At 38.6% G+C, this 15551-nt stretch overlaps 1 protein-coding gene and 1 long non-coding RNA gene across 5 annotated transcripts in view; both read right to left on the bottom strand.

The window, feature by feature from the left end:
* Positions 1-15551, bottom strand: part of ADAM12 (ADAM metallopeptidase domain 12) — a 170633-nt gene that overhangs the window by 84115 nt on the left and 70967 nt on the right. The gene's annotated exons all lie outside the window — the stretch shown is intronic.
* Positions 8096-12834, bottom strand: LOC110399679. The gene is made up of 4 exons (XR_002439331.1): positions 12785-12834; positions 9137-9296; positions 8826-8934; positions 8096-8718 (listed from the first exon to the last, which is right to left on the bottom strand). It is a non-coding gene; the product is annotated as an uncharacterized LOC110399679 (long non-coding RNA).

Genomic DNA, 15551 nt, shown 5'->3' with positions numbered 1-15551 from the left:
TTCTTATTCATTTTAAATTACTTTTCCTACAATCCTTGTATTTTACCCCAGCCACTCTTCACCACCTTCCATTCCCCCCTGCTGTTCCCCACATTATTCCTCCACAGTCCTCCTTTCATCTCCTCTTGCATACCATGTTTGTTATTACACTGTTAATCAAGTAAGCAAGAGACATGTAAAAATCAACACAACCAAGTCATTATTTTTCATTAAACAAACCTCAAAGCCAAGGCTACTCAGGCTCCATGTTCATGTTTTTTGAACAGTAGAGAAAAAATGGCCAGCAAAGTCAGGACACCAGGGTAAGAGAAAACTAGCTTTTAAGTTTATATATCTTTTTTTCCCCCCTAACCACTCTAATGCATTGTATCTAATTTCTTAACCCTGCCGTACGTCCTGTAAGTATCAGATTAATGCCTGTGGCTTAGCAAGGCAAGTGGCTCAGCAGATAGACACAGGAGCATCCCTCCTTCCCATTCCAACAGCAAGTCTACAACCAGAAACATGGAAAAGAAGGAGGGAAAAAACCCACACCACCAGCTGTTTCCACTTCTACTTATTTAAGAAGAGATTAACATCTGAATCAAATAATGACATCTTGCTACAACAAAGGTGGTTGTTTTATTGTTGTTGCTGGCCCAGCTTGCTTCTCATCTGTATTGAGGGTATCTCACTGCAATGAAACTACTGAAGTTGTTAGCAGTGAGCTTGGGCAAAAGAAGGATCAGACACTATCTTTCAGCAGTTAAGACACAAAATTATAATTTTCTTTTCAATTCAAGGAAGTAATTAGTTTACGATAACATTTAACATTTTGTTGCTGACAGAGATATGACACTTATCTTACATAAGTCATTTTAATTATTTCTACTAACCAAGACCTCAAAAATATTGTGTAGTTTAAGCTAACAATGCCTTTCCAGATATTTTTGGTTCTACTGTCATTTGAAAAATTGATGCCTAGAGCATCAGCATTTATCCAGCTCATTATAGGTTTCATCCAAATGACTACAGATAATTAAAAGTACGCTTCAATTTTATTGTAATGTTTTCCTCTCTAACACTGCAAAGTAATTCTCTTGTTGCTTGGGGTTTTAGGAACCAACGTAGATTCATCCCCATAAAATAAAGATTCAAAGGATGAGATACAATCTATTCCTATATAGAGATGTAAGAGTCACACATGCAGAAATACTATGTGAATGCAGACACACACAAATATTTTGGGGCATTGTGTGCATTTGCACACACAAAAAATAGTCTTAAAAATGAATGTTGATTTACATTCAAAGCTTGAAACACTCAGGTAACCATCCTTTGAAAATCAGTCTTCTCTAAGGTACTCACTGAAAGTGGACACGTTAAAATACTTTTGATATATTTGTATTTATTTTTTACCTACATGAAATATAGGCACTTGGTGGTTCCTGATCTTACACCACACAGAATCATTCATACTTAAATAGGCAGATATGCACTACTACCACTGACAGGAGAGGAGAAATCTTGGCTGTGTTTATTTTGCTTCATTCTGTGTAGGTGTTACTACCTTAACTGGGGCCAGAATGAAGAAACAGACCTCCTCTCAAGAAATTACCAAACAGGATTCTGGAGAGCCACTTGGACTGAGCTAAGCTTTAAGGCATACATTGAAAGTTGTAAAGCCCATTATTAGACCTCTGAATTACCCCAATTTTCCAATCTTCACTGAGAACTAGAGGGTTTCCATACTAAATGCTGGATTGCTATGTAGATGTAAGCCATACATCTCCACACAGCCTTGAGTTAGCATTAATTTAGATGTTTTGTTCTGCTACCCATGCACCTGGCTATGTCTGCCATAACTAGAACTGCTCTGAGAACTCTTAGTAATGTTCATATAAAACATAGATACAAAAAAATTGACTGTTTATCAGTTTGCAATAATTAATACGGCACTGACTCTAATAGATGTAGGTATGAGGTGCTGCACATGGAAACCTGCTTGATTCCAGGATCCTTAGCAGTACTTCAGTTAAATAATGTCAGGTACGATGAATTTTCCTTGGCACACCTTTATCAAATGCTTTATGTTTTACAGGATTTTCAGGTTGCTTTGAAACTAAAATTACCCATGAATAGTAATGACATTAAAAAGCTGTTACAGATACATACCTTTTAATGCCTCTGTTATAATGCATATTCCGTTAAATCACACAGTCTATTTAAGAACACGGACACAGAAAAAAAACTCTGTAATTTAGCATTAGCATCCACGTGAAGCAGTGCTAACAGGGGCTTGGTGAGGTACTTTCAGACTGAGGTAAGCAAGAGGAAAAAACCCATAATTAGTAGAATATGATGTAAATATTAGGAAATGGATCCACATTTTATAAAGGCCATTTTCCTCGAGACAGCTTAGGTTTCCTCCCACTCACCGAAAAAATTTGCAGTGAATAAGCCCTTGACTCATGAGGATATTTCACATGCAGATTTGGATTTTATGTAAATTACTTAAGCATGTGTTAGAAAGTCCAGGCAGCAATGCGAAACCATTCCCCTGCCTCTGCACATCAGTCAAAGCAACAGCACTCATCACCAAGCAATTCATATGGCTAAGACTTCTACCAGCAGCCTTCAGACTGAGCTGTGGCACTTTAAGCTCAGTCAGGAAAGGCAAGATTCTGTTACTCTGTCCCTTATATTTGCCTCCCCCTGACCACAGGAGGAGAAGCGCCTTGGACCAGACCATGCTAGCGGTACCCAAAGCTCTGCCCACAGCAGTGAACCGGGGAAACCTAAACCCAGAGAATGTGGAGCCATATATTAATGCCTGCCTATAGCTTAACAGAAAAATGTTCAACCTTAAAATCTGCAGTATCAAAATAAAGGTTAGTTAATTAAATGAAAGGATGAGATTTTTTTTTTTTGCTTTATCTTGTTATTTTCAAACCATTCAGAATTATCTTATGCGTTAAACTCAAGCAAGTACATGTTCCTCCATGTTTTAGTGCTGGATAGTGCCAGATAAAGCAAGAAATTCCTCTTAACAACAGAGAGACAAAAAGGTAAAACCCTGAGAGTAAGCCCCTCTGAAAGAGGTCTTGGAAGGAGAACTGTCAATTCACAACAAGAAGCTCGAGGTAATCAATGTGTCACTGTCTACTGTATTGTGGAAACACAAAAATACCTGTTTGCTTTTCTTGTAGATTACTGAATTTTTACTCTTTAAATTTATATCCAAAAATAGATCTGACAGTTTATTGCCGAAAATAAACATTTTCATATATATTTTTATACAAGCCAGCCTCTGCCATTAGGGCAATAGTGACACAGAAGCCATGACACTATCTAGTTTGATGAGAGATGTTAGGCCATGTTCCGCTGCTGGAATTTGCAGTAACACTTCCAATGGCAAAAAGCAAGAGATTAAAATTTTTATCAGTAGCATGCCAGCTGCCCAAACAACGAAGCACGCACTGAAGGTGTGAGGCTTTCTTCTGCTTGTGTGTCTGTCTGCTACCCAAAGCCAGACAAGTCTACAACAGCGTTGTTGGCAAAGGTTAAAGAGGAAGCCGGCACTACAGAGGGGATGCTAGGCTGTCAGAAAGAGCCAGATAATGAACACAAAAAGCTTTAACCCAGCTCTCTTAGGTAAGAGAGCAGAAGACAATCAGGGCTACAGACAAAATAGCAGGGAATCCAACAGTTTGGGAAACATGTAACGATATATTGAGCCTTTCCCCTCTAGACTTCTGGTTTTAATTAGATCCTTGTCTGAAATAATGGAAAGCTTTTTTAGCAACTGATGGCTGATGTGTAGATTGCAAAAAAAAAAAAAAAAAAAGCTGGTTGCAGATTAGACAGTGATATCATAGTACAACGCACTCACATTCCCCTTTCCCCCCTCAATTCTGCCAACTGTCAGTCTGCCATTTTGTTATCAGTCTGAGCAGGAAGGAAATACTGTACAAATTCCCAGCTATTCCCATGGAGAAAGGAGGCAGAGCAGGACTGAGGTAGCCGAGGTGGGGAGGGTGCAAGAGTTCTACAGTCAGCGTGCCAACCTCAACAGTTCCAGGGTTGGTAGTTCAGCTTTTCAGACAGCTAACTAATGTAATAAAAGAAACAAAAGAAAAACAGAGATAAACACTCAGGAAAAATCAAAGCTACAACTACCAAAGAAGTATGTCGAATTTTTCTTCACCGCTTGCAATTATTTTCTAGGTGTCACTAATGCTCTGAGACATCCTTCTACTGCTCTAAATGTTTTCTTCACTGTCCCCCCCCCCCCTTTTTTTTTTTTTAAATAAGTGTCTGTTTTTACTTAATTGAATTTTTACTGCACCTTCACCGCATTCACATTTTGGCCTAATTTTCCACATGGGAGTCAGGCCCTGCATTTCAGTAATAAACTATATGTACTCTGCCACAGCTTTTAGGTAAAGAAGGAGCTTTTATGAGAACCACTGTTATCATAACCCCACCATTTTCAGACACCATTAATGAAATATCTCTACTTGATTCTGCCCATTAAGGCCAAGCTGCTTGGTTCTGGATTTCCCCTTGGTCTGCTCCAGTTTGTCACGCTCCAGAGAGGATGGGTATTCCAGCTGTACTTTGGAAAGCTCAATAGCTTGTGATTTGCATGACCTTCTGGGACATGCTATTTCCCCATACTGTAACAGGCCAAAACAGATAAGCCTTGGTTTGCAGCCCAAGATACTTGTTTCCTGAGCACTGGGAGCTATGAGGAAGTTTGCCTTGGAAGACAGTCCTCAAGTTTCTTTACCTCAATCCGAAAGATCTCTTCACTCTTAGAAGAGTGCATCAACTGATGAATGCAGACTTAGGTTCATAAGCATATTTTTGACACACCTAGAAAGTGCACAGGAAGCAATATTTCATAAATATGAGTGCAAATCAGCAGAACCTCACTATCTCCCACTGAGCTATGCTGATTCATATCAGCCTGAATAGATATGGCAATAAAAAAATAAAATACAGAAGAGAATGAATCCTTGGATTAAAATCAGGCAGCAAACAAATGAAGCCGAGTTTTTAACTCAAAGCAAGATAGTTACTGTAGTGTTTCAAAGAAGAAAAAACATAACAGCACACTGGAATTCCAGAAATCTGCTCTCCTAAGAGGAATTTTTTTCTTATCCTTGCTGATAGATGAGAGTCTCACAGTACAGTGTCTCTGAAACAGGAGAGAAAGAGCAGCTACAGAGACCCAAATCCGCCAAGATACGAGAAGAGCTGCCAAAAAGGCATTTAAAACTTTAACAAGACCTGACCAGAGAGTCTTTGGCTTGTCTCAGCTTCCTGATGGTTAAAAGCTGGAAAGGCAGCAGAATCTCAGTAAGAATACCTTAAAAGTCTAGGTAGCAGAAGAATAGAGAGAAGTTAGTCAGGAAGGGGGAGGACACGAGCACATCAGTTTTCCAAGAGGTTATGCCACTGGAAAGCTTGCTGCTATCTACAGACTAAAAAAGATGCTTCCTTGACAGATTTCAAAAAAAACTTTCATGTAAACAACAGAGTGACTTTGGTTGTGACTGCACTATATAAACAGAAGGCTCCCTCTGCATCTCACTGAGGGTTTTTTTGTTTGTCTTTTTTTTGTTTTTGTTTTGATGGTCTACAAAAAAAAAAAAAGTCTTGCAATTTTTGAGATGCAAATGGTTCCAGTATGAAAGTAATGACGAAACATGCTACAAAAGCATCAGCAAGAAAATGGTGACGTTTTGTATGTTTGTTTTTGTTTGAAGAATTCACATTGCCAGCTACAGTTGGCTGCTGTCAGAGAGCATTACCCCAACAAGTTCGTCGTGTATTTCTAGAGATCATGATCTTAAAGTTTCCAATACTCCAGATCAGTGGAAAGGCTGGGGACAGTGATATCACGCTGCCAACAGCTGTCATAAGTAGTATGGTTTCATCCTGTCACTGGCCTAACAACTGTCTTTTTCTTTTCTGTTTCGTGCTTCAGTGTATCTTCAGCTGTCATAACAAATACATCAAGCAATATTACCCTCCCAACAATATCAGTTCAAATTACTTCCCAGATTATTCCTCTTCTGGCCTCTCAAAGACGTAAGTCTATTTTCTCAACTCCAGTCAGTGCAATAGCAAAACTAATTCACACTACATCAGCATATCTTATCCATGAAGTGCCAAATTCAAGATCTCAAAGATGAACCTGAAAGGCAAATTCATGTAAAATTGCTAAATCATAGCACTTATTGGCTGAGTTTCTATGGAAAACTTCCTAGTTACAGGAAGAAAATCCTTAGCTTTTGGCATCTATACCGAGGTAACAGGAAGACACACTCTGCAATCCATACTGACCGACCACCTGTGCCTTTTTGCCCATCAGCAAAATTAAGATTGTTCAATGCTCTTTTCAAGCTCTGCCACTTTAATTACCTGCTCCTAGAATCACAGATATGAAGAACATAACGGTTTATAGAGGAATCCTCAAGAAAGCAACATCTTTACAGCTGTACAGATTTAAAACCATCTACAAACAAGACCATCTACATTGGAGGAGGAGAGGAATGTGCCATTCTAAAGGCATTAAAATCAGAGAAAGCTCCAATGCGTAACAAACTCACCACAGGTCAGCTTGCATTCTGATGCTATTTGTCCCTGTGCAAATATCCATGCTTAGGAATCCTGTTCCTTCATGAAGACACAGTTCTTGCTGTAACAGAGCCTTGATCCCATCACATATTTACTGAAAGGTGTCAGTTGGGGGTGGCAGTGAAGAAGAAAGGCTGACAAATCCTATTCCTTGCTGCATGCCTCTATGTTAAAAAGCAGGTGTGCCACAGCGTGAATATTTTATTTCCACAGAGAAATTATTTCCCTCATTATAGCATGCTAACTGCTCTGTGCAGCTGATTTCACACTTGGCTGCTGCAGATGATGCTACAGGTTGTGCAGTCGCTTTCTGACACTTGAGATAAAAACCCTGTCTGCTGGAGTCAAAACCTAAGCTGTCTTCATCAGGGTCAGTATTTCACTCAAAGCATTACAGCAAATCTGGCCTATCTGTAGGCAGTAGTAGAAAGGGGTAAGCCAGACAGGACTGAATTTAAGACAGATATCCAGAAACACATCATATCAGATAATACATAGGGGAGCTAAACTGCCTCTGTACAGAGGTGGGCATTCATCAAATATCCCAGGAGTGAACTGAAGCCAAGAAAATGAAGTCCAGTCAATTTGAATTGCAGTGAAGAGTATTTTCAGTTTTTCCTCTTTCCCTTTATTCTCCTACCAATTGTGTGCATGGGGGTACAATTTCATTTTCCTGTTTTGAAAAACATCTCCTTCTCTTCCCAGTGGGTAAATCCTAACAAAACTAAATGAGAAACTGCAGAATCATGGCTAGTATCCAACTGAGATTTCAGCACCCGTTTAAGCAGAAACACGTGCTCATTTCCAGCTTTCTTCTGAAAAGGCTTTAAGGATATGGCTGAAGCTTTTAAAGTGGCTCAAAACAGTGGCCCAGTTAACAAAAAAAGAAATCATCCTTCAGACACAGAGAGTGTGAGTTTTCAGTGCATGTATGAGAAGTGAGAGCATTACTTGGACTGCAGCAGCTACTGCATCCCCATATCAGAGAAGACAGGAAAGCTCTGAATCCTCTGAGCATGAAAGCAAAAGAAACACGAGGAGAAGAGAGTATGACAAGTGCCACTCAACCTATCATGAAGGAAACATGATTAAGTTAGTCATTCTGCAGGCACAGGCAAGAAAAAAGAATGTTTTTCATTTAAAAAACAAAACAAAAACAAACTGGCTTCTCAATTCTTACAGTTTTACCTATTCTCTCCATACAACTGTCCTCAGGCACCTGGCACTAGGCCCAAATGGATAACGAACAGTGTCCTCTGACTGCATGTCTCCTGCCTCCCAAACACTAGGCAGGCCCTGAGCTGCTGAATGCCAGGCTGGTGGGTCAACAGGATGAAAAACAATCACATTCAGTGGATATCAATGATATATTTGGAGAAAAATACAAGAGATAAGGAAAAAAAGAAACCATAAGATTGCAGAAGCTTCAGAGAGAAAGCTCAGCTTACAATCTACTCAGGTTATTCTCAGTACTTTAAAAACACCATGGAAATTGGTGGGCTGCTTCTATAGTCCCTTAATTTTCTGTCTTTTCCAGGTCAACGCCACGTGCTGCCCATCCCAGCAGCCTGTGGTGGCAGTGATCTCTGTAACATTCAGGCTCTCCAGCGTCTTCAGCCAAGTAGTGCAGAGCAGTGATAGAAATTGTGGTACTGTACAAGAGAGGATCATTATCCTATGTAAGTGGTCCAAATGGTTCTCTGAGGAGTGAGCGGTTACACAATTTCCAGATTACAAGTATCTTTTCCATGTAGTCTCCTGAATGTTCATAGCCAGTTCAAGCCAACCACTATGACTTATTAAACATGCAACTGCGGCTGGTTCCCCATTTCTTACTGCTTTGTGCTGTAAAGTTAATATCTCAATCTTCAATAATATTTGGCACAGTATTTAGATTGTGTGTGGGTTTGTAAAGTGCTGAGTCACTACAAATGGATTTAGAACATCATTTGATAACAGAATTTTCAACATAAGCATGAGAAAAGAAAGAAACAGAATTAAATTAGTGAGAAAGGCCTTTAGTCTAACTGCTACAGACTGATGCAGTTGTTCATGCTCAGTGAAGGCTTTTGTACAGGGACCAATCCATCACTGTAAAATGGAATAAGTCAAGGGTTAAAGTATAAAGAGCTACCAGCAGACTTTCATTTATGGGACTAGGCTACAGTTGTGAAGGTGAATGAGTTTTGCTGTTTTACCTGAAGACTGTTAAGGAAATTGAAGAGTACGTCTTTTGGCATAACTCCCTGTCCTTGCTGAGGTCTGGATATGCAGGGAAGCGCTATGGCAGACTTAACCTTTCTATCCCTTAAAAAACAATTGAAAAACTATTTATCCACCATCTTTGAAAAATGCACTGAAGTTTCCGTACAACAAAGGAAAGAAAAAAAATAGTACATGTGATATTTAAAGGTCAACTAGAAGAGAAACATCTGAAATAATACTTGAGAATAGTCAGTAATGAGGGAGACAAAAGGGAAAAATAAGCAGAAAAGAACACTGGACCTACTCTGACACCTTTATCTTCGGAAGCTCTCTTCTTATGTCCTACTCCTCAGTTTTCTCATCTGTGAAATGGACTAATGCTCTCACGCCCCAGTCCTGCAAACTTCTAGACAGTGGTACCTGCAGGTCTTCATTTCTATCACATAGACCTGAGGAGTCTGCTCCTAGAAAACATACAGCTTCCTGCTACACAGTGTGAAGAGTTTCATATCCAGGTTCATCAGAGTTCTAATGCAAGATACTAAAGACAAATAAAATTCCTAATTAAAATATAAGCATCATCTGGACATAACTTCAAGAGAGGAAAAAAGAAAAAACATACTAAAAAGGTAGTGTTTGGGGAAAAAGATGGAAGTAAGAACTTTACGTGGTCAGATGAGGATGGCTGCACAGCAAGTTTAAGAGAACACAAGGCAATGGACTGCAGTTGACAGTGACATGGATATAATGATGGAGTGCTCCAGCCAAGAGAGAACGGACACGAGCATTTATACACTGTAGAACTACAGGCAATGCAGAGCTGACTACACAGCGTCACATGCTATTCTGACAATGTAAAATTCTAGCTAAGTGGTTACCCTGATTACCATCAATTATAAATACTAACCATAGTTTATGTCAAGTCATTAGTAGAGAAAGACTCTATGATTATTACATGCTCAGCTCTTGAGAATTCGATAAATGAACTGAACTGTATTACCAGGTAGGAGAGAAGACAGTTACAGAAAGAAAATGAAAAAAAAAAAAAAACACTTTAATGAGTGCAACTGCAAGCGACCTAATTAATGAACTTAAATGTATTTACTGCTATATAAAAATGCACATCTTCTTACTGCTGATTCATTTCAAGATTGCATCAATGCCTCTATCGTTACCTTTCCAATGAAACTCCAGTGTAACCTTTTAGACATTTGCTTCAAACTAACGTGATGTTCTGCTGTAAGGTATTCATGCTGCAGTACCTTTAGACAGCCTTCAACATCTATGATACCCTATTAAAGTACTTTGTAATCGTTACCTTCAGAAGATGTTATTTGGGCAGTAGGAAAGAAGAGCCAGAAGCAAATGGCCTCTTTTTTGTTCTCAGTCACAGAGAAATTCAGAGTAGTCATCCATAAAGATTATTTTTACATGTTCATTCTTATCCATCACCCTGGTCCCAGTCCCACTTAATTGAAAGACAAAGTTCAGATTCACAGTATGAGTTACAAGTGAATAACTACCATTTATAGGTTTTATATAAAGTATTTTTTAAAAGGGAGTCTTTCAAACCACTTCTTTTTCAGAGAAGATTCTCAAGTTACGTCTAAGTTTTAAAATCAGTTCAATGGTTGAATGAGAAATTTCTGCATTACCAGCTAAAATATGTGAAACTCATAACTTCTCTTGCCTAACTTAGCATTGCAATGCATGTTTTTAAACGTATGTTAAAAATCGTACCCTGTTCTTAGGCGGACTTTCAAGTCATTTCTAAGGTACAGACATTCAATACAAAGGCAAAGCAGACAGACCTTGATTCTGACATTCTTTAATGGCTATTTCTCCAGCTCCAAATTCTGCAATGATTCCAAAGAAGGACACTTTGTCTCTTCTTATACTTACAGACTTTGTGATCTTATCATCTTGGGTGTATTTTGCTAAAGAGACTCCTTTGACTTCCTATTGTACTCTGTGTCTCCTACCTTCAGCACTTTATTCTTCTCTGCTGTATTCCAGCCTTTCTTCTGCACACGTATTCGCTATTGTGTCTATCTGAATGGTACCCATTTGCTTCCTATATTAAGGAACTGAGATTTTAAAAGGGAACCTGTGATGAAAGCCCTATCACTGACACCAAGGGGCTCAGAGTTTGACCAACTGCTGAATACAACTTCAAACCCTAAACCAAGCCAGCGAGCCCTTGTTCAACAGGTTATTATTTACCTGTAACTTTTAACAATAATGCAACTGTATTTCAGATCAAAACAAGAAAGCAATTAATGAGTCTAATCCAACTAGCAAGAGCGATTTTGATAGGCCTATATTAAATCCAGAGTGTTTAATATCTAAGCCTTCAATAATTTAAGCTCATTTCTTTTCAGATCATTTCTTAAAGTAGCATTACCGAGGCTTCCATATGCTTTATTTTTGTATCAGGGCATACTTCTCATCCCTAATTGCCCTTCCTTTCTTTTCTCCATTATCAGATGGCTGTAGAAGGCACTGAACTGAGCGTGACTTCCAGCTCACCCACCTCCCCCCCCCCCCCCTTTACAAAGCAATATAATAGCATTACACCTGCAGGGCTTTCACTGCGAGCTGTTCTCCCTATCAAGAGCTTAACCTGGATTCAGGCAGAATGCCACCGAACTAGCATTCCAAAAACTCTGAGACCTATAAAACAATTTAAGCAAAAGGACATTTTGTAACTGAATCTGTCAGTATTGTTTGAGGAAAAGAGGTCATGTTGAACAGACCTGATTTCATTCTTTGATACGATTACTTGTTTGTTTTTATGAAGATGATTACACGGTTTAAACTGTTGTAAAACATTTGACCTAGAACGGTACAGTGCACTGACTAGAGATCCTTGTTCAGCACATACTAATTGAAACACGGATTAGCAATGCAGAAGAACTCAAAAAATTACTGTCAAAGAATGCTCTCCTTGGGTCCTGGGAAGACTCCACTGGAAGGTCTGAATTAGCTCACCAGGAATGTTGGGGAGCACTGCAGTGGCTGCGGCTGATTGGCACTGTAAAAAAAACAAGTTTCTGACCCCTACTCAGGAGTCCCCTTCCTCTTTGGGTAACCTCTCTCAATTGCTGCTGTGCACATTGCCTGTAATCACTAAACATCCATTAGGTTATTGTTATGTGAATTAAATATGCAGAGGAAAAGCTGATTTTTTAAATACACGCATGTGTATATGTAAATATATATTTCTTTAAATTAAACGGTTGTCTGAAAACGTATTTAGTCAGCTTCATTGAACACTTCAGCTCAGAATTCATGCAAATTCTCCACAAACACCGTTCTTTGTTTGGATAAACAAATTGGACATTGCTTTTCAAATGAACAAGTAGCAGATAACAGTGCTCAGAGTGCACACTGACTGTGCAGGAATGCAAGGTATTCTGGTTTAATGAGATAGAGCAGACCATGGGATGCGGTACTCTAACAAAACAACATTTATCTGACACAAGACTTTCCAGATTAAGTATATGGAACAGCTACAGTTTATGCAAACAAAATGTAACCTGTTTCTCTCAACTGATCATATATACTTTCTATCTGGAACGTAATCCAAAAAATATCAAAACCAGTAGATCTTCCTAGGGTTAGCCACAATCACCTCTACTGAAAATAAGGATGGTGTTTTTCAGAAAATCTACAAAAAAAAACCCTTGTTTTCAACCACACTTAGTTTGACAGTGAATTTCTTGACTGGGTTTTGAAATATTTCAAATATTTCAAAATACCACTGATCCCTGTTGCAGCACCTCTCCACTGCAAAATTCACTAAGGAGCAAGCGTAATGCCATAACACAACAGAAAAGACAGCAATGATAGCAGAGTCGCAAAGTTCTAGGCTGGAACAAGTGAGGATATGTTCAAATGCAGCAGCTGTGGACATAGAAACAAAGGGGGAAAAAAGAAAGAAACTGCTTACCCTTGGAAGGCCACAAGTAGGCAGGAATCTCCAGCAGGATACTCTTGCCTCCACTGCCAACCCTTAAATGAGGTCTGGGAAGGGATGGATCCTGGCTCCAGCCCTTCCAGTCACTCAGCTGCATTGCATGCACCTGAGCTCCCCTGGGTTGGCCCTGCCTTCCCACCAGGTGCTCAATCACTGGTTCAAGCTGTGACTTAGCACTTCTGCTACAAGCAAGTTAAGTAAAAAAAAAGAAAAAGAAAAAAAATATATCTATGTGCCATTCAAATAAGATGAAATCACTAACTCTTACTAAATACAATCCAACTTGCCAATTTCATGTACTGTCTTGGTATTTTACCTTCCCTCTTCCAGTATTCATCCTTTCCAAAAGTCTTCCCTTTACTACTAATGTGAAGCATAAACTCTTGCACCACTGTAAGTTTTGTCATAATGTAACGTGTCTTTTAAAACACACCTACTCTTCCTACAAGTACTCATGTACAATCATGTACATGATTTATTACTTCACTTTTTATTTCATCAGCTAATAATCAAATTCTTAATACCATAATAATAATGCCAAATAGTTTCCATAGGAAGAAAGATCAAAACAACTTCCATATGCTCCATTATTCCTGTTTCTTGACTCTTACCAGCTGATAGAGTGCATTAAAAATAAAAAAATCTGAAGGCAACGTACAATGCTCCTTTCAAAAGCTTTCAGTGATGATGTAAAGTACAAAAAATCTAAATAATAATGTAAAGGTTGTGTCTCTGGGTACCTTAAATATGAAGTAATAATGTTTAAAAGCGGTTATATATTAAGCATCTCTTTATAATATAACTGCCTGCAAACCACAGATGACTGCCATGGACATGAACAGATCTCTATCCGTATAAGTGAAAAATTTACAGGGGAATATCAAATACTGGCCAAAAGCGTATTTGTTCATTGTTGGAAGATGTCACATGAAATACAATGTCAATAAATACATTTAATTCCCTGCCATCTATCACTGTAAGTAAAAGCTCCCTGTAGGTTGGCCCAAGGAAGTGGCAGAATGCAAAATGGGGAAAACTACAAGTGTAGCTAAAAGTACCCAACAGAAGACCCCAATTTTAATATAATTTCCCATTTACTGTGAAAAGGAATCTGAGGGAGGGCAGATGCAGACACTGTTCTCACTGGCCCTTTCAGTGAGACATTCGCCATCTGGTTCGTTGAGGTAAAGCGAGTTGAGAGAAAAACCCAAGACCTCTCTTTGAATGTTAAATGAGTTGTTTCTGTTGGAGAGTAGATATTAAACTTAAACTGCCTTCGCAGAGGGTTCTTTCTCTTCCTTTAAACTACCATTCAATTGTTAACACACTATTCAATTACAAGTAATGCAGTATATATGAGAAAATCCAATGACACTATAACGCTTATAAGTTAAAAGCAAAGGCATCATATGCTGGCAATGAATCTCAATTTTTATCACAAGGTATGTATGCTTCCCCTTTTCCAATGTTCACTTTCAATTCTGTAAACTATTTTTTCACTTTTCATGTATATTTATGAATATACTATTACTGCCAAATTCCTAGCTTAGCTATCCTTGCGGAGCTTAATACATATTCAAAAGTCACAGCTGTGACTAGGAGGAGATGAATATTTTTGTGGAAACCAATTTTTCTCACATATCAAAATGTATTTCTTTAATTTATTGTCACATGCTTGTTAAACCATATTTTAGATTCTTTCCCTAATGCATACTTACGCGGAATATGTATTGCAGTTTAGAAGACTCCTACAACTGCAGTCCTCACTTGCTTAAAGAGAGATTTCCTTCAATTATGAAATACTGTGGGCAAAACACCGGCGCTTAACAGGAACGCTTGGAAAACTAACAAAACTCTGAAACTGCATTAACACGCAGAGTATTAATGACTCTCCTATAATATCTGTGACAGTTATTATGGCTGCTCTCAGAAATTACTAATTGAGTAACTCAGTAATAAGTATAAAGGATGACAAGTGAAACAGATTTAACTCATGATAAAAATCCCTCTGCATGCTACAGAATTTACTTCTGCTTTATAAATTTTGGGAAAGGCTGTCTCCAGAAAAGACGAATGGAAGATTTACTGCTTATCATTCAGTCTTAACCGAACAAATGATTTTTTAAATCTTGATTTCACTGAAAAATGTGACTGTTGGGATAGCTGTAAATGTCTGATATGTGATGCTACTCATAGGAAGAGTGAAACACTATTACTCCCTTTGGCAACGATCCCATATAAAGGGAAGATATAAAGAGGGCTCCAAAGGATTGAGTAGTTCTGTGGAATATGGATACTAATCTTCTCTAAAATCACATCTAAAGGTTTAAAATAAAATACTACAAATTTCAGTAAAATCTAGGCATGGGTCTATAACAAAATGGAAATTTTCCAGTGGTCTTTCCTATCACTGGCAAACTTTCATTCAGGTAAACACTGCAGCAGGAACCAACAGGACTAGTGAAGGCAGCAGAAGCACGTCGCTTAGCTAATTACTACCTAAGTCACTTTCTCTCCATGGCTGTCCTCAAAAGCTAGGTTACTGCGGTGCTATTAATACCATGCTTTGAGCCCTAGTATGGGCCAAAATAAAATAAAACAAAATAAAAAGAGTGTTATTTAGGCAACATGAATAACCAGGAGAGAGCTGGCAGACAGATCAACCAGATAAAACCCCTTCTGCCTGCACCAGATGAGCCTTCAGCTAGGACATTTAAAATACACATTTCCTTTCCTAGCC

The sequence above is a fragment of the Numida meleagris genome, chromosome 5 (genome assembly GCF_002078875.1).
Source record: "Numida meleagris isolate 19003 breed g44 Domestic line chromosome 5, NumMel1.0, whole genome shotgun sequence".
Classification (NCBI taxonomy): Eukaryota; Metazoa; Chordata; class Aves; order Galliformes; family Numididae; genus Numida; species Numida meleagris.
The sequence above is the reverse complement of the archived record's forward strand: the minus strand, read 5'-3'. Positions and strand labels throughout refer to the sequence as shown.